This window comes from Oncorhynchus kisutch, linkage group LG9 (assembly GCF_002021735.2).
Source record: "Oncorhynchus kisutch isolate 150728-3 linkage group LG9, Okis_V2, whole genome shotgun sequence".
Classification (NCBI taxonomy): domain Eukaryota; kingdom Metazoa; phylum Chordata; class Actinopteri; order Salmoniformes; family Salmonidae; genus Oncorhynchus; species Oncorhynchus kisutch.
Window position 1 is genome coordinate 3,525,389 of NC_034182.2, and position 18,944 is coordinate 3,544,332.

The 18,944-nt window shown below is 44.3% G+C and overlaps 1 protein-coding gene across 1 annotated transcript in view; it reads left to right on the forward strand.

Annotated features, from left to right (window-relative positions):
- Window positions 1-6,992: 6,992 nt before the first annotated feature.
- LOC109896272 (pleiotrophin-A) overlaps window positions 6,993-18,944 on the forward strand; it is a 46,508-nt gene continuing 34,556 nt past the window's right edge. Inside the window, exon 1 of the mRNA XM_031831545.1 lies at window positions 6,993-7,270. The gene's annotated coding sequence lies outside the window, so the exon portion shown is untranslated. The remainder of the gene's footprint in view (window positions 7,271-18,944) is intronic.

Consider the following 18,944-nt stretch of genomic DNA (forward strand, 5'->3'; position numbering starts at 1 on the left):
TGCTAGGTAAAGCTCCGCCTTATCTCAGCTCACTGGTCACAATAACAACACCCACCCATAGCCCGCGCTCCAGCAGGTATATCTCACTGTCATCCCCAAAACCAACACCTCTTTGACCGCCTTTCCTTCCAGTTCTCTGCTGCCAATGACTGGAACGAATTTCAAAAATCGCTGAAGTTGGAGACTTATATCTCCTTCACTAACTTTAAACATCAGCTATCTGAGCAGCTTACAGATTGCTGCAGCTGTACACAGCCCATCTGTAAATAGCCCATCCAATCTACCTACCTCATCCCCATATTGTTATTATTTACTTTTTGCTCTTTTGCACACCAGTATTTCTACTTGCACATCATCATCTGCACGTCTATCACTCCAGTGTTAATTTGCGAAATTGTAATTACTTCGCTACTATGGCCTATTTATTGCTTTACCTCCTCACGTCATTTGCATACACTGTATATAGACTTTTTTTTCTATGGTGTTATTGACCTGGCATGATGACTCCTTGCTGTCCCCAGTCCACCTGGCCGTGCTGCTGCTCCAGTTTCAACTGTTCTGCCTGCGGCTATGATTTTTACCATGATTTACCAGATTTATGAACATTTGAACATCTTGGCCATGTTCTATTATAATCTCCACCCGGCACAGCCAGAAGAAGACTGGCCACCCCACATAGCCTGGTTCCTCTAGGTTTCTTCCTAGGTTTTGTCCTTTCGAGGGAGTTTTTCCTTGCCAACGTGCTTCAACACCTGCATTGCTTGCTGTTTGGAGTTTTAGGCTGGGTTTCTGTACAGCACTTTGAGATATCAGCTGATGTACGAAGGGCTATATAAATACATTTGATTTGATTTGATCTAATTGACTGTACGTTTGTTTATTCCATGTGCAACTCTGTGTTGATGTTTGTGTTGCACTACTGTCACGCCCTGGCCATAGCGAGGCTTTTATTCTCTATTTTGGTTAGGCCAAGGTGTGACTAGGGTGGGCATTCTATGTTCATTTTCTATGTTTTGGATTTCTTTGTTGTTTGGCCGGGTGTGGTTCTCAATCAGAGGCAGCTGTCTATCGTTGTCTCTGATTGAGAACCATACTTAGGTAGCTTTTTCCCACATGGGTTTTGTGGGTAGTTGTTTTCTGTTTTTGTGTCTGCACCAGACAGAACTGTTTCGGTTTCGTTCGTTGTCTTTGGTCTCTTTGTTATTTCGGTGTTCAGTCATAAAATAATGGACTCCTGGACATGGGAGGAGATCGTGGACGGGAAGGGACCCTGGAGGCAGGCGGGGGAGTATCGCCGGAGTATCGCCGTCCACAGGAGGAACTGGAGGCAGCTAAGGCTGAGCGGCAACACTACGCGGGAACACGGCTGGCAAGGAAGCCCGAGAGCAGCCCCCAAAACATTTTTTTGTGGGGGGCACACGGGGAGTGTGGCAGAGTCAGGATTCAGACCTGAGCCAACTCCCCGTGCTTACCGTAAGGAGCCGAGGATGGAACCAGAGCCAGTCAAGGTGAAATTGGAGGTGAGCGATGGAAGCAAGGCAGAGACAGTGAAGGAGTTGATGGGGAGACTGGAGGCGAGAGTAGTGAGGGAGTTGCTGTGTTGGTGCATGATGCATGACATCCACCCGACGAAGTGTGTCCTGGATTTGATGTCACCTGAGTCAGCTCTCCATACTCGTCTTGAGGTGCATGCTAGCTGTCTGGTGAAGACTGTGCCAGCCCCACACACCAGGCCTCCCCAGCCCTGCACGTGGTGTGCCAGCTTGGCGCTACAGATCTCCAGTATGCGTTCTGAGCCCGGTGCGCTACATTCCAGCTCCCCGCATCTGCTGGGCTAGGGTGAGGATCCAGCCAGGACGGATGGTGCCAGCCCTGCTCTCCAGACCTCCAGTGCGTCTCCTCGGGCCAGGATATCCCGCGCCGGCTCTAGGCAGGGTTTCCCCAGTTCGCCAGGAGATCCCAGTGCAGCCTGTTCCAGCTCCCCGCACGTGCCGGGCTAGAGTGGGCACTCAGCCTGGAAGAGTGGTGTCAAGGCTACGCACCAGATCTCCAGTGCTCCCCCACAGCCCGGTCTATCCTGTGGCTCCTCCACGGACCATTCCTCCAGTAGGTCTCCCCAGCCTGGTGAGTCCTGTGCCTGTTCCCAGAACCAGGTCTCCTGTGTGTCTCCCCAGCCCGGCGAGTCCTGAGTCTCCCTCCTGTCCGGAGCTGTATAGAGTCTCCCTCCTGTCCGGAGCTGTATAGAGTCTCCCTCCTGTCCGGAGCTGTATAGAGTCTCCCTCCTGTCCGGAGCTGTATAGAGTCTCCCTCCTGTCCGGAGCTGTATAGAGTCTCCCTCCTGTCCGGAGCTGTATAGAGTCTCCCTCCTGTCCGGAGCTGCCAGAGTCTCCCTCCTGTCCGGAGCTGTATAGAGTCTCCCTCCTGTCCGGAGCTGTATAGAGTCTCCCTCCTGTCCGGAGCTGTATAGAGTCTCCCTCCTGTCCGGAGCTGTATAGAGTCTCCCTCCTGTCCGGAGCTGTATAGAGTCTCCCTCCTGTCCGGAGCTGTATAGAGTCTCCCTCCTGTCCGGAGCTGTATAGAGTCTCCCTCCTGTCCGGAGCTGCCAGAGTCTCCCTCCTGTCCGGGGCCCGTTGCGAGGGACCATGCTCCAGAGGCGCCACCTAAAGTGGGCCGAGGTGGAGTGGGGTCCACGTCCCGCACCAGAGCCGCCGCCGTAAAGAAGGCCCACCCGGACCCTCCCCTTTAGAGTCAGGTTTTTGCGGCCATAGTCTGCACCTTTGGGGGGTGGGGGTACTGTCACGCCCTGGCCAAAGAGGCTTTTATTCTCTATTTTGGTTAGGGCAGGGTGTGCCTAGGGTGGACATTCTATGTTAATTTTCTATGTGTTGTATTTCTTTGTTGTTTGGCCGGGTGTGGTTCTCAATCAGAGGCAGCTACCTGTCATTGTCTCTGAGAACCATACTTAGGAAGCTTTTTCCCACATGTGTTTTGTGGGTAGTTTTCTGTTTGTCTGCACCAGACACAACTGTTCTTGGCCTGGTCGCAGTTGTAAATGAGAACTTGTTCTCAACTGACCTACCTGGTTAAAGGTGAATAAAAAAATCATCTCCAGCACCACACCAACAGCAACATATGTGAAGATGGTGCGTTTCTATGTTTTGTAGTAACAAACAGAGGAATATGTGTTTCCAATGACATCAACCAATTACTAGATGCTTGGAAACACTTACCTAGAAGTGATTACAGCTGGGAGTCTCTAAGAGCTTTCCACACAGATTGTGCAACATTTGCCCATTATTTTCAAAATTCTGCAAGCTCTGTCAAATAGGTTGTTGAACATTGCTAGACAACCATTTTCAGGTCTTACCGTAGATTTAAGTCAAAACTGTTACTCGGCCACTCAGTATCATTCAGTCTTCTTGGTAAGCAACTCCAGTGTAGATTTGGCCTTGTGTTTTATGTTATTGTCCCTCTGAAAAGTGAATTAATCTCCCAGTGTCTGGTGGAAAGCAGACTGAACCAAGTTTCTCTAGGATTTTGCCAATTCCGTATTTTTTTTTTTATCCTGAAGAACTCTCCTGTCCTTAACGATGACAAGTATACCCATAAGATGATGCAGCCACCACTATGCTTGAAAATATGGAGAGTGGTACTTAGTAATGTGTTGTATTGGATTTGCCCCGAACATAATACTTTGTATTCAGGACAAGTTAATTGCTTTGCCAATTTGTTTTGTTGCAGTGTTACTTTAGTGCCTTGTTGCAAACAGGATGCATGTTTTGGAATATTTTATTCTGTACAGGCTTTCTTCTTTTCAGTCTGTCAATTAGGTTAGTATTGTAGAGTAACTACAATGTTGGTCCAGCCTCAGTTTTCTCCTATCACATCCATTCAACTCTGTAACTGTTTTAAAGTCGTTTCGAAATCCCTGAGCTGTTTCCGTCTTCTCCGGTGACAGAGTTAGGAAGGAGGCCTGTATCTTTGTAGTGACTGGTTGTATTGATACACCATCCAAAGTGTAATTTATAACTTCAGTATGATCAGTATGATCAAAGGGATATATATTTTTTTTTTTACCCCTCTACCAACAGGTGCCTTCCTGGTCTTTATGGTTGAATCTGTGTTTGAAATTCACAGCCTTCGTTTGAGGAAACTTAGAGATAATTGTATGTGTTGGGTACATAGATGAGTCATTCAAAATTCATGTTAAACACTATTATTGCACACAGAATTAGTTCATGCAACTTATGTGATTGCAAATGTTTACTCCTGAACTTATTTAAGCTTGCCATAACAAAAGGGTTGAATACTTATTGATGCAAGACTTTTCAGATTTTCATTTTTAATTTATTTGTAAAGAATTCGAAAAACATAATTCCACTTTGACATTATTTGGTATAGTGTGTAGGCCAGTGCCAAAAATCTAAATGTAATACATTTTAAATTCAGGCTGCTGTGGAAAAAGTCAAGGAGTGTGAATACTGAAATGAAGTTCTCTTTAACAGAATTCAATAAATGTAATTTTCAATAAAGGCTAAAGTGACAATTCAGTATTTTAACATGTCTCTCCGTGGACCCTCTAAGACTTCTAGGAAGGTTTTAAGCCCCCCCCCCCCCCCCCCCACACCAAAATGCTTCAAGTTTTCACCATTATTGTAAAGCCATAGTTATTTCGATGCTTTGACAAAGTTATTTCTGAAGATTTGTATTTATTTCAAGTGATTAGTGATTCATTTACATCTGTCCCTCATTTTACGGTCAACCCTGTTACATGAACTCAACTCTTGTTTTAAGAAACTATTCCTTTCTAAAAATGTATTTCAAAAGAAAAATGGAACATCTAATAGTCAAATCATAGTGTAAAAGCAGGTGAGCTGGTTCTACTCTTTTTGGCCATTTTCTGGTGCTTTGTGGTGAAAAACTGAACGGATTGAGCATAACTTGTCAACCCTATTACCCATAGACAGGCTAGAAATGTATAAAAAAATAAGTATATATTTTTGGGGGGCATTCACTTGCCCCCGCCTTGCTGCAGTCAACACGCTTCCTTTCCCCCTGTTACAAGGGGCTTGCTTCATGGCTGATTTAACTAGTAATTACCAGTTTGAGGGCCGTTCAAGTGGATTTTCCCCAGATGAGGTAAATTCCCACTCCCCACTTGGATACGAACACACCATAACCCAGCTAACCATCCACTGTAGATCCACATAGTACCACTCATTGGAAGCACAAGACCTACATTATGACATATTGCGGCGTGTTGTATGAAGTATAGTTTTTATTTAAACCGATAACTCATATCATTAAAAAAAAGCTTACCTTTCTTGTCATTATTAAATTAAGCTGAAGAGAGGCTCTTACTACAGTAACTTATTTTTTATTTTGAGATGGGACATTTTTTTAAATAAAGTTGAACATTCTCTTTATGAAAGAATGTTACATTTAGGTGGAATCAAAAGTACATTTTTTTTACTCACCATAACAATTTTGGGCTTGGTGGACCAAAAAATAATTATCGCCATTGATCAATATGTAATCAGTGATTTAAGAAGCTGACATAGGAACCACTTTGCCTACCCTGTAGACTAGATGTCACTGCCATTAATTTCTGGAATATTGTCAGTCATTACATGCACTTGAGCAAAGATGCAAATGTATGTACACGTACACTACCGGTCCAAAGTTTTAGAACACCTACACATTCAAGAGTTTTTCTTTATTTTGACTATTTTCTAAATTGTAGAGTAATAGTGAAGACATCACAACTATAAAATAACACATATGGAATCATGTAGTAACCAAAAAAGTGTTAAAATAATCCAAATATATTTTACATTTGAGATTCTTCAAATAGCTACCCTTTGCCTTGATGACAGCTTGCACACTCTTGGCATTCTCTCAACCAACTTCCAGCTTTTTCAAAAGTCTTGAAGGAGTTCCCACATATGCTGAGTACCTGTTGGCTGCTTTTCCTTCACTCTGCGGTCTGTTACTTAAACTCTGTGAAACATTTATGTGGGCTGCAATTTCTGAGGCTGGTAACTCTAATAAACTTATCCTCTGCAGCAGAGGTAACGCTATGTCTTCCATTCCTGTGGTGGTCCGCATGAGAGCCAGTTTCATCATAGAGCGATTTTTGCGACTGCACTTGAAGAAACTTTCAAAGTTCTTGAAATATTCCATATTGACTGACCTTCATGTCTTAAAGTAATCATAGACTGTCATTTCTCTTTGCTTATTTGAGCTGTTTTTGCCAGAATATGGACTTGGTCTTTTACCAAATAGGGCTACCTTATGTATACCCCCCTACCTTGTCACAACACAACTGATTGGCTCAAACGCATTAAGAAGGAAAGAAATTACATAAATTAACTTTTAAGAAGGCACACCTGTTAATTGAAATTCATTCCAGGTGACTGCCTCATGAAGCTGGTTGAGAGAATGCCAAAAGTGTGCAAAGCTGTCATTACAAGGCTATCTTCAAGGTAAAATATATTTAGATTTGTTTAACACTTTTTTGGTTACTACATGATTCCATGTGTTATTTCATAGTTGTGATATCTTCACCATTATTCTACAATGTAGAAAGTAGTAAAAATAAAGAAAAACCCTTGAATGACTCTGTGTTCTAAAATTTTGACCGTTAGTGTACTTAAAATACATTTTACTTGTTAAATATATTAAAATGTATTTTTTCCACTGTGGGTACTGTTCTCCATGCTGTTGTCCATGTTGTTCTTCATGTTGTTTTATATCCTGTCAGAACCCTTCTGTAGCTAACCCCACCTCAACCCAACTCAACCCAACCTCTCGCCCTCTCGCTCTCTTTCTCTGTCCCCAGTGTGACTACATAGCTCCAGTTCTGTCTCTAAGTGCTCCCTCTCCTCCCTCCTGTCTCCCTCTCTACCCCCTCTTTCTCTCTTCTCTCTCTCTGAGTGCTGCTCCCCTGCCAAGCGGGCCGTCCCTGGAGTGACCTTGTGGCAATGAGATCCTGATCACGAGTCAGGAAACCAAGCTTTTCAGAACGCCCTCCTCTCTCAGCAACAGAAATGAGAGGGTGAGAGAAAGAGAGAGAGAGAGGGGGGAAACAGCTATCGTTTGCCCAGACTTGTGGAGAGACAAGAGTGAGAGAGTAAGTGAAAGAAAGAGAGGGAGGTAGAGAGAGAATTAGAGAGAGAGAGTGACTGACAGCAGGGGTGAGGAGCAGATGAGAGGAGAGTTCACAAACTATTGCAAAGCGTTGGAACAACCACCAGACCTCCAGTTCAAAGTAAGTACATATAACCGGAGCAAGGTGCACACTTGGATGTGTGGTGGTAGTTGGGTGACCAGGAGAGATGTGGCGTGTGAAGCTATTGGGGCTGAGATGAGGAGGGAGATTTCAGAACTGTGAGAGAGGCAGACAGGGACTAGCGATGCTGGGAGTCTGTGGAGTATGAATGGGCCGAGACTCAATCAGATGAGTCTAACTGTAGCCTAGACAGATATGGACAATTAGTGATGGCAGAAGGAGCGTAGGGGGAGTGTTTGTGTTGTGGGATAGTGGAACTGGTGTCTTTGAGTTGGCAGCATCATTATTAACTCTCTGTGTTGTAAGTGTTCTCTGGCTTGCTTTGTTTTGGATGTCGTGCCACGTCCCAGGCTAATAATACACTAAACACTGCGACGAACCAAAGTATAGCTCGAGAGCCTTTTTGTGAATTTTTTTCTCTCTATTATAATTTATGGTTGCAGATACTAATCACCACAAGCTATGGGTGTTGTTTTTGTATCCCTTTCAGCACGCTGTTGATGTAAACCATCTTGATTGTCCATGCGTTTTCTATGGTTTATTCAGTTCTGAACGTGGAAGAATCAGGTATATGAACATAAAAGCTCTTCTTTTTTCATTAACAAAGGATTTATAATTTAAACTGGATATATTTCCCTTTCAGGCTTCGTATGAGAGACAAACAAAACAGTAAAGAACAAGAAGCTCAAAACAAGCTCATGAGGAAATAACAATAGTAGAGAGAGCTGCAGGGCTTTGTGTTTACCATTTCCCTGTAATATTTAGTGTTTGCATTACAGTAAGGGATTCACTCCAAAAGTAGCATTTATCCAAATACTTAGTATGCTGTAGGAATCGTTGCAAACTTCAAGACTTCTAAGAACATCTGTTTCCTCAAGTCTAAAACGATATTTAGTTTTTCTTCATATTGTAGCACAACTGCTTGAATCACTCCATCAGTCAAGTTTCCCAATTCTACAGAGGTGCACGCCCACCAGAACATAACCCTTCACTCTCCAAGGATATCATTAGACTAGTCATTTTATTGCCTCTGTTTGGTATCCTCTTACGAAGACCTATGCTTGCAGTGTATGTGAGTGTGTTTGACAGAGAGTATTTGTGCGTGGCCGTGCATGTGCGTGCGCATGTGTGTTGTCGGGGACAGTGTTTTTCCCAGGATATTGTAATTTGGGTCAGGCCTGACTGGAATGAGAAACAGAGGGCATCAGTATTGTAGCACTCCTATGGTTGAGCAGACCTTGCGCCTGTGTTGCCATAGTTATGTTCACCCCTGGTATAGGAACCCAGACTTCAACCGACATCTCTAGCATTCCTACTGTGACAAAAGAGCCCCGGTCTCGATCTAGATTTAAATGAGCTTTGGCCACTTCATTGCTTTAGAAGTAACACATGGTGTGTTCCTAATGAAAGAGCTGGGAGATTAAACATGAGGCAATAGGTGGAGAGATGAGTTTGAGAAACCAGCTTTGGTCAGTGGGAAGTCAAGCTCATTGAGAGACCCGAGGTGGAGCTGAGCTGCCCGGATGGAAGCCAGGAGGGTGAGCTAACTCTCACATAACCAGTCCCATTTGTCAATGTGCACTGGCGTTTATGTAAGGGCTGCCATTTGAGGAAGATAAGGCAAGGCACATTTTACGGATCCTGCTTTCCCTCAATGTTAAGTTGCCCCTCACATTTCAAACACTTGATATTTCTATGTGTGACACTGAGAGATGCTATTCAGCATGGAACACAAAGCCAATGCATTTCACTCATCTATACAAATGCTGTGTCACATGACCACTCTCCATGGAAGACCTGGAGCAATAAGGTATAGAATGGTCTGTGAGATGCCTAAGAAGGCTGCTTCACAGTGGGGAAGGGAAGCACTCTCAAAGGAGCCAGGTCCGGTCTATGGGGAGTAAGTGGCTGAGAGAGAGAGGGAGGGTGGGAGGGATAAGGAAAATGCACAAAGATCCCCACATTGAGTGGCTGGTTCATTCATGTGGTGTACACATTGACCCCTCACATCACATGTAGGCTGAACAGAGATGGGGTCTGGGAAGGGAGGGAGAGGGCTGCCAGACCCAAACCAGAGACGGACCCCAGTCTAGGCCCTGAGTAGCCGTTCCCCTGTTTGCACCGGATAGCCCTCACTGGCTCTCGTCATGCCATCGACGACCTAGGAAGTTGGCAGTACAGCACAAACAGTTCTGGGACCAGGCTGAGCTCGGAAGTGCATGGGCTGTATGCTGTTCGGTACTGTAGCTAGACTAGAGCCATCAGCTGGGACCCTGCAATAAGAGAGATAAGGTTCAACAGTGTCCACTATCGCAGAGCTAGAAGAGGCTACTAAGATACTATGATACTAAGAGATGACTGGCTCTCTATTTCATCAAATCTTCTCAGTAAGTCCATCGGTAATCATGGCATGGGATTTAGTCTGAGCTGAGGGCCTGTGTCGTTTAAATGGTTAAATTGTCAATTGAGGAAATGCACATATTCTAATTGTGATGTCAATTAGACGGCTATTTCATTACAACAAAACTGTAACAATCTCTGGCTTACTGAACATCCTTAAAGCCAGTGGCCCATTGCTTGACATGACAGAGTCTCTTTGTAGGGAGGAAAATCCTTGATGGCGCTGCCAATGATTTTTGTTGTGGGGAATCTAATGGGTGCATTTTTGTGTGAATCATGTCTGTGTCCATCTGTTCGTGTGTCTGTCCGTGTTTTTGTCTATCTTACTGTGTGTGTGTGTATGTGTTTGATGGGACAGACTTCGAATCACATAACCACGTACATCGAACTTCAGATTCAGACCACCTTTCCACTAATGGCCAAATAATATATTCTTAGGAATGTTATGAACATAAACTGTCTGGAGAGTATCTGTATTGTGGAGAGCTAGTTTGCCTGTGGTCATATTAATATCTGACTCTGACTGTGACGTACTGTGGTTTGGCCCTTGTATCGGCCTCATTGGCTGTATGATCCTCTGAGGAACAGTGACGGCCAGAGGCCTTCCACCCTGATCAATTAGTTCATTAGTCTCCCACAGTCACAGCTTGGCCGGCATACTCCTGGCACCGTCCCTTGGCGTCTGATTGGCCCACACACTGCTGGTGAGGTCATAGGTCAGGGTGTTGATGTCTGTCTACTGTACATACCAATTACACAAGAAAGGAAAAACTCGATATGTGACCTGACAGGGAATGTGTGTGTGTGTGTGTGTGTGTGTGTGTGTGTGTGTGCCTGCACGTGCGTGCATTCCCATGCATGCGTATGTAGTCAGTCAAGTTGAATCAGATGTTTGTGACTGTGGAATAGAATGCAAAGAAAGCCTCCCTACAATCCTGTTGAATTATAGCCCTACTGTCCAAGTATCCTTGCCTCAAGAGGTGACTGGTGCCCTGAGAGAAGTTTAGAGTCCAGCGTCTGTTTGATAGAAGTTTAGAGTCCAGTGTCTGTTTGATAGAAGTTTGGAGTTTGGGGTCTGATAGAAGTTTGGAGTCCAGTGTCTGTTTGATAGAAGTTTGGAGTCCAGTGTCTGTTTGATAGAAGTTTGGAGTCCAGTGTCTGTTTTGATAGAAGTTTGGAGTCCAGTGTCTGTTTGATAGAAGTTTGGAGTCTGGTGTCTGAGTGTGTATAGGATGACAGCCTGTTTGTGTTTGTCTAATGAACTGAGAGAACACAGGAGGGAGAAGATACGGAGATGGAGAGAAAGATATATAGGTATGGAGAGGGAGGGAGAGGACAGAGAGAGAGATAGGAAATAGATAGTAAAAGAGAGAGAAAGAGAGAGAGAGAGGGACAAAGATAGAGAGCAAAGAGAGGGAGAGAGCAAAGAGAGAGCGCAAGAGTGAGAGCGAGAGAGAGCAAGAGAGATAGAGAGCAAAGAGAGAGCAAAGAGAGAGAGCAGAGAGAGCAAGAGAGAGAGAGCGAGAGAGAGGAAAGAGAGAAAGAGGAAAGAGCAAGAGAGAGGAATGAGAGAGAGTGAGAGAGAGGAAAGAGAGAGAGAGGAAAGAGAGAGAGGAAAGAGAGAGAGGAAAGAGCAAGAGAGAGGAAAGAGAGAGAGAGAGAGAGAGCGAGAGAGAGAGAGAGAGAGAGAGAGAGAGAGAGAGAGAGAGAGAGAGAGCAAAGCGAGAGAGCAAGAGAGAGAGAGAGTGAGAGAGCGAGAGAGAGGAAAGAGAGAGAGCGAGAGCGAGATAAACGTTCTGTGTTTGTGTGTACAGGCTGCAGTTACCACACCATGGGGGACCAGCCTGTTTGTGTTTGTCTAATGAACTGAGAGAACACAGGAGGGAGAAGATAGGGAGATGGAGAGAGAGAGAGTAGATAGAGGGATGGAGAGGACAGAGAGAGAGATGAGATATAGAGAGAGAACAATGAAAGAGGGGGAGGGGGAGAGAGAGAGGAGGAGAAAGAGAGAGAGAAAGGGATGAGGGGAAGAGAGAAAGAGGAGAGAGAGAGAGAAATAGAGGGGGAGAGAGAGAGAGAGAGAGAAAGGGGGCGATCTATGCTTTCATATCTGTGTCATGTGGCGTTATGGATTCTTGTATGTGGTGTGTAGAAGCGTGATTCAGAGCCATTCATCAATCATAAAGCAAATTCTACATAGTGACATTTTATGAAAGGAGGGCATGATAAAATCCATCCTTACAGTACATTGCATTGTTAAAATGGACTGGTTTACATAAGCTAAGCAGGGTAGGGCTGGGTTAACCCCTGGATGGGAGACCACATAGGAAAGTGTGGTTGCTGTTGTTGGAGGTGGTGCTGAAGGGCCAGTAGTAACCTTTTCTCCATATGGTATGAAACTCACATATGAAACTCACCAAGTACTGAACATGCTTACTGATGCATTTAAATGCACTATATAAATGCAACAATCCATTACATACAACATTAAATGTGTCCTTTTATGCGTATTGGGAAAATGAAACTATCCACGTCCCTTTCAGCAACCTTTCCTGGCAATAGAGGTGCCTATATAACATTTAACACTCCTTGGGGGCACAATAACATGACATACAATGTATGTGCCGCCTCCAATGCAAAAATCTAAATGTTAAAATCTATGAAGGCAATCAATGCTAATCTCATTTTATGTTACCTGACCTTTCAGCACTGTGGCTGAGTTACTTCGATCCACCGTAGAGGATTTTATTCAATATTATGGCCACTGTTAATCAGAAAGGAGACTGTCGTCAGGCGTAAACAGTGCAGGGGAAATACAGAAAATGATCGAGACACCCACCAAGAATACTCCCCATATTGGTTTGATTAACCATAGTCCGTCCTTAGGGGACTGTCAGTGTATGTCTGCCCTTGACAGGTAGTCTGTACAGACAGACAAAACTGAGAGCCATTTCCACTGATGTGGCCAGTCCACTCAAGGTGAATGGAAAGATTAACTGAGCGCGAGCAGTATCCTGCAGCATTCCACCACTTTGTTTTCTTATACCATTCTCACGGCTAATAGGATGGCTAATGCAAATGAGAGATGCAGTGGAATGGGGATAATAGCCTAATGACAAGTTCTGATGGAATAAAGTTAGACAGCCTATAGTCGATATACTGTGATGCGTAGATGATTTTGAAACTCTACACTTCTGTGTAGCTAGCGGATGGATGAATGTTTATGATGAATGTAAGGATGTTGCCAACAGACCATCATCACAAATGACATTCGAGCCAATCCTTTTGTCAATAATCTGTTTGGATTGGTCTCTGACAGGAGCATACGTTGCATGTCCATGATCAAGTCTGCAATCAATGCCAGACATCCTCTTATCTTTGTTCTGGATGTGTTTTTTTTAATATATTTTTTTTATCTGCATCAGTTATGGATGATGGCTGTTTTTAAAGTTGCCTGAATTGGAGATGTTGCAAAAAGCTATATTTCAAAGTCCTTGTTAAAGTCAAATGCAATCAGACTTTGTACACTAAAGATGGAGCTTAATCCTACTCCATTTAAATCTCACCAGGTTTTAATCGGACTCTGTGGAGACGTTCACAAGCTGATAGCATTCTGGGATGTTTTTATTTCTTTGAGGGATGCATTCAGGAGTGAGAGAATGATTTGATAACTTTACCACATAGAATGGCTAGGGGGGGATTAGGTAAGCCGACTCTATGGAGTTAAGACCAAAGCGGTGCTTGTACCCACCAATAGGTGATCAGAGCTTCAGGATCACAACAATTATGAGGAGGGTTGCCATCAGCAGCGCCTCAGGGGGATGTTCAAGAATGTTTTTTATCCCTGTTCTCATTAAACCTCCCACTAAATTCCCCCAGACTGACTTGTGTGGCTCAGAAATCCCTTTGCAAATCCCTCACTAAGGAAACAATCTTCAATGTGCTTGAAGTTGCGTCTTCAATGTGGTGGATTATGGCTCTCGCACACACTGTGTTTGTTGTGGAGAGAGGGAGAGAGGGATAGAGGGAGAGAGGGATAGAGAGAAAGAAGGAGAGACAGAGAGGGAGAGATGAAGAGAGAGAGGGAGAGAGGAAGAGAGCGGGGGAGAGAGAAAGAAGGAGAGAGAAATGAGAGAGAAAGGAAGAGAGTGAAAGAAAGAGAGAGAAAGAAGGAGAGAGAGCGGAGAGGGAACGATGGAGAGGGAGGAAGAAAGATGGAGAGAGAGGGAGAGAGGAGAACAATGGAGAGGGAGGAAGAAAGATTGAGAAAGAGAGAGGAAGCGGGATGGAGAAGGAGAGAGCGAGAGACAGACACCCCATTAGTCATACATTAGTATTCTGTCCACAGCTCATAGTGAGAGACAGCCGGTCTACACTAACACCAGAGAATGGGATGGCTCATTAGAACTTTCTACTCTTTTCTTTACCAATAGCTCAAATTCTCCTGACCCTATACAAAAGGCAGAGAAACACATCCATGTTTCAGAAGGCAGAGAAACACATCCATGTTTCAGAAGGCAGAGAAACACATCCATGTTTCAGAAGGCAGAGAAACACATCCATGTTTCAAAAAGCAGAGAAACACCTCCATGTTTCAGAAGGAAGAGAAACACCTCCATGTTTCAGAAGGAAGAGAAACACCTCCATGTTTCAAAAGGCAGAGAAACACCTCCATGTTTCAGAACGCAGAGAAACACCTCCATGTTTCAGAACGCAGAGAAACACATCCATGTTTCAGAAGGCAGAGAAAAACCTCCATGTTTCAGAAGGCAGAGAAACACATCCATGTTTCAGAAAGAAGAGACACACATCCATGTTTCAGAAGGAAGAGACACACATCCATGTTTCAGAAGGAAGAGACACACATCCATGTTTGAAAAGGCAGAGAAACACATCCATGTTTCAAAAGGCAGAGAAACACATCCATGTTTCAAAAGGCAGAGAAACACATCCATGTTTCAGAAGGCAGAGAAACACATCCATGTTTCAGAAGGCAGAGAAACACCTCCATGTTTCAAAAGGCAGAGAAACACATCCGTGTTTCAGAAGGCAGAGAAACACTTCCGTGTTTCAGAAGGCAGAGAAACACATCCATGTTTCAAAAGGCAGAGGAACACCATGTTTCAAAAGGTAGAGAAACACCTCCATGTTTCAAAAGGCAGAGAAATACATCCATGTTTCAAAAGGCAGAGAAACATAGATTCCAACGAAGTTCAGGGGTGATCTACTTGTGTTAGTGAACCAACACTCCATATTCTCCTCAGGAAAGGTGGGAGAAACCAAGGTCCAGAGAGAAAGGTAGTCGGGCAGGTAGAGGAAATTGTTGAAGCAAGCTTGTTTCTCGTACCCCTCGGTTGAACACTAATGGTTGCCCCATACATGTAACTGGGTAATGCCCCTGGTGATTTGAGTGTGCTGGTTGAGGGGGCTTTTTTGTGTGATGTGATTTCATAGTGGTCTCTGATTCACTCAGGTGGAACAAACTTAAATTGTGCCTGTTTTCAATGTTGAATTGAATGTCATTGAGAAAATAGAAAGTTGTCATGTTTTTTTTGCAAACATCCTTTCTGAATTTAAATGTAATCCAATTAGTAATCGTCTACTTTTTTGAAAGTATCTGTAATCTGATTACAATATTTTAGCTGGTAACGGATTAGTTGTAGTTGTTTTTGTAATCAGATTACATATGATCACTTACTCCCCAACACAGTTAACAACCAATTTCTGCAACGATGCTGGATGTGTAACCAGGCCAACCCAGTACAGCTCAGCTTGGTTTGACTCAGTAGTGTGAAAACGGTATTAGATAACTATACAAACACACACCCAGACAGACAGGTCAAGATCATAAAAAAACGTGTAATTTGAAATGAGTTCTTCAGTTTTTGCATACCAATCTGTTGTGATGTATTCTCTGAGGGGGAAACCACATATGCCATAACCTGTTTGTCTGTGTGACCCAGTTCAATGTGACAGAGGTGGTCAGAGAAGGCATGGCACGTTGCACAATCAACCACACTTCAACTCACGGAAAAGGAGTGTGTTTCTGCCCAGTCTGGCGTAATGTTCTGTGTCATGTTGAAAGGACCCGGTCAATGCTCTGGGCTGTGCTGTGTCTGTGAGCAGGTGGCCGGAAACTATCTTGAATCCCACCATGACCAGAGACAGTGATGGGACACTGCCAGAAACATTTTGTTTTTCTGAGAAAAAACATAGGGATTGAGTGGAGGTTGTCGTGTATGCTGGCTCCCAGGAGTGTTGTTATTCCCTTTGAGGAGGATGAAAGTGGAAAGCTATATGCACTCTATAGCAAAAAAGAGCTCCTCAATGTACTTTAATGTTGTCCTTTGGAAAGAAGCATGTATTTAGGTTCTACTAACCACCGGTCCTGGCAACCCACACTGAGTTCACCTGGCAACCCACACTGCGTTCACCTGGCAACCATCATTGCGCACACCTCTTCCCCATCGTTAAGCACACCTGGACTTCATCATCACCCTGATAACTCTCTGTTCATATAGCCCTCTGTTGCGTCATTCATCAGGCACTGTTGGTTTTGGTTATGTTCAGTATGCAGCTTCTGTTTTGTATTATCCCAAATGGCACCCTATCCCTAGGGGTCCTGGTCAAAAGTAGTACACTATATAGGAGTAGGGTGCCATTTGGGAACCAGGATAACAATATATGTGTGATGGATGGGGATAGCATGTGTTGACGAGGCCAGTGATGTGAACAGATGAAGTTGGTAGACAGGGTTGGCAGATCCTCAGTAAGGAGAATAAATGAAATAGCCTCTGAAAACAAACTGAGGCGGGAATTTCACATGCAAACGCTTTTACTTGTGTGTGTGTGTGTGTGCATGCATTTATGGGACCTTTGGTTTTGGCAATGGGAGTAGCTAAAGCTGACTAAGACGTAGAGTTGATGTTGTATTTTATGTGTGGTACTCTGATTCAAATGTGCCAATGAGACACTAATTGTTTCATGACAGAATATTTCTGATTAGTATGGCTTGAGACGATAACATTGAAAATACCTAGCTAACAGTGGAGGCTGCTGAGGGGAGGACGGCTCATAATAATGTCTGGAATGGAGTCAATGGAATGACATCATTCCATATCATTGGTTGATTCCATTGACTCCATTCCAGCCATTATTATGAGCCATCCTCCCCTCAGCAGCCTCCACTGCCAGCTAACTAATAACACGTTTTCATAATAAAAGCTGGACTTGACTTCATACAGTGCATACAAATATCCATCTCTTTAACGACAAATCAATGCAACGACAAATCATTTTTCTCAGATGAATCTTTTAGCATCCGTAAATAATGTGTGCATATACTGTAGTACATTCCACAGCCATTGCACACAGAAACAGACAAACAAGCTTCTGTCGGTTTTATTGTGGAATAAATTAGGCAGCGTTGCTGTGTATCGAATTCCCATCAGCCCTCTCTGCTGACTGACGTCACAGGGCCCGAGGCGTTGGATCTCTCATGGCTCTGCTGCACATGTTTTCGACAGTGGCTGGCTGGCTGCATGCTCTTCATCAAACAGCTCTATTAGCCCTATATCTGTACAGCCCTATATCTCTAGCAGATCATCCAAAAGTTCTAGTATCCCTATATCTACAGACTAGCAGATCATGCAACAGATCAGGTATCCCTATATCTCTAAATCAAATCAAATAAATCCAATTTAATCGGTCACATACACGTGTTTAGCAGATGTTATTGCGGGTGTAGCGAAATGCTTGTGCTTCTAGTTCCGACAGTGCAGCAATATCTAACAAGTAATATCTAACAATTTCACAACAAATACCTAATACACACAAATCTAAGTAAAGGAATGGAATTAAGAAAATATAAATATATGGATGAGCAATGTCTGAGTAGCATAAACTAAGATGCAGTAGATAGTATAGAATACAGTATATACATATGAGATAAGTAATGCAAGATATGTAAACATTATTAAAGTGACATTATTAAAGTGACTAGTGCTCCATTTATTAAAGTGGCCAATGATTTCAAGTCTGTGTATGTTGGCAGCAGCCTCTCTGTGCTAGTGATGGCTATTTAACAGTCTGATGGCCTTGAGATAGAATGTTTTCAGTCTCTCGGCCCTAGCATTGGTGCACCTGTATTGACCTCACCTTCTGGATGATAGTGGATTGAACAGGCAGTGGCTCGGGTGGTTGTTGTCCTTGATGATCTTTTTGGCCTTCCTGTGACATCGGGTGCTGTAGGTGTCCTGGAGGTTTGGTAGTTTGCCCCCGGTGATGCGTTGTGCAGACCGCACCACCCGCTGGAGAGCCCTGCGGTTGTGCGCGGTGCAATTGCCGTACCAGGTGCTGATACAGCCAGACAGGATGCTCTCAATTGAGCATTTGTAGAAGTTTGTGAGGGTTTTAGGTGACAAGACAAATGTCTTCAGCCTCCTGAGGTTGAATTGGCGCTGTTGCGCCTTCTTCATCACACTGTCTGTGTGGGTGGTCCATTTCAGTTTGCCAGTGATGTATACCCCGAGAAACGTAAAACTTTCCACCTTCTCCACTGCTGTCTCGTCGATGTGGATAAGGGGGTGCTCCCTGTTTTCTGAAGTCCATGATCATCTCCTTTGTTTTGTTGATGTTGAGTGAGAGGTTATTTTCCTGACACCACACTCCAGGAGCCCTCACCTCCTTCCTGTAGGCTGTCTCGTCGTTGTTGGAGGCTAGTATCAGCTACATTTATGCCTTTACTAGACTATGGGGATATTTTATATATGAACGCTTCCGCTCAGTGTTTGAGATCAATTGACACTCTTTACCATGACACTTTGAGATTGATTTTAAACTGCAAAACCCTAACCATCAAATAAAAGACAGGCCTCCCGGGTGGCGCAGTGGTTAAGGGTGCTGTACTGCAGCGCCAGCTGTGCCATCAGAGTCCCTGGGTTCGCGCCCAGGCTCTGTCGTAACCGGCCGCGACCGGGAGGTCCGTGGGGGGATGCACAATTGGCCTAGCGTCGTTAGGGAGGGCTTGTTCGGTAGGGGTGTCCTTGTCTCATCGCGCACCAGCGACTCCTGGGGCGGGCTGGGCGCAGTGAGCGCTAACCAAGGTCGCCAGGTGCACGGTGTTTCCTCCGAACATTGGTGCGGCTGGCTTCCGGGTTGGTTGGGTTGTGTATCGGAGCATGACATTCAACCTTCGTCTCTCCCGAGCCCGTACGGGAGTTGTAGCGATGAGACAAGATAGTAGCTACTACAA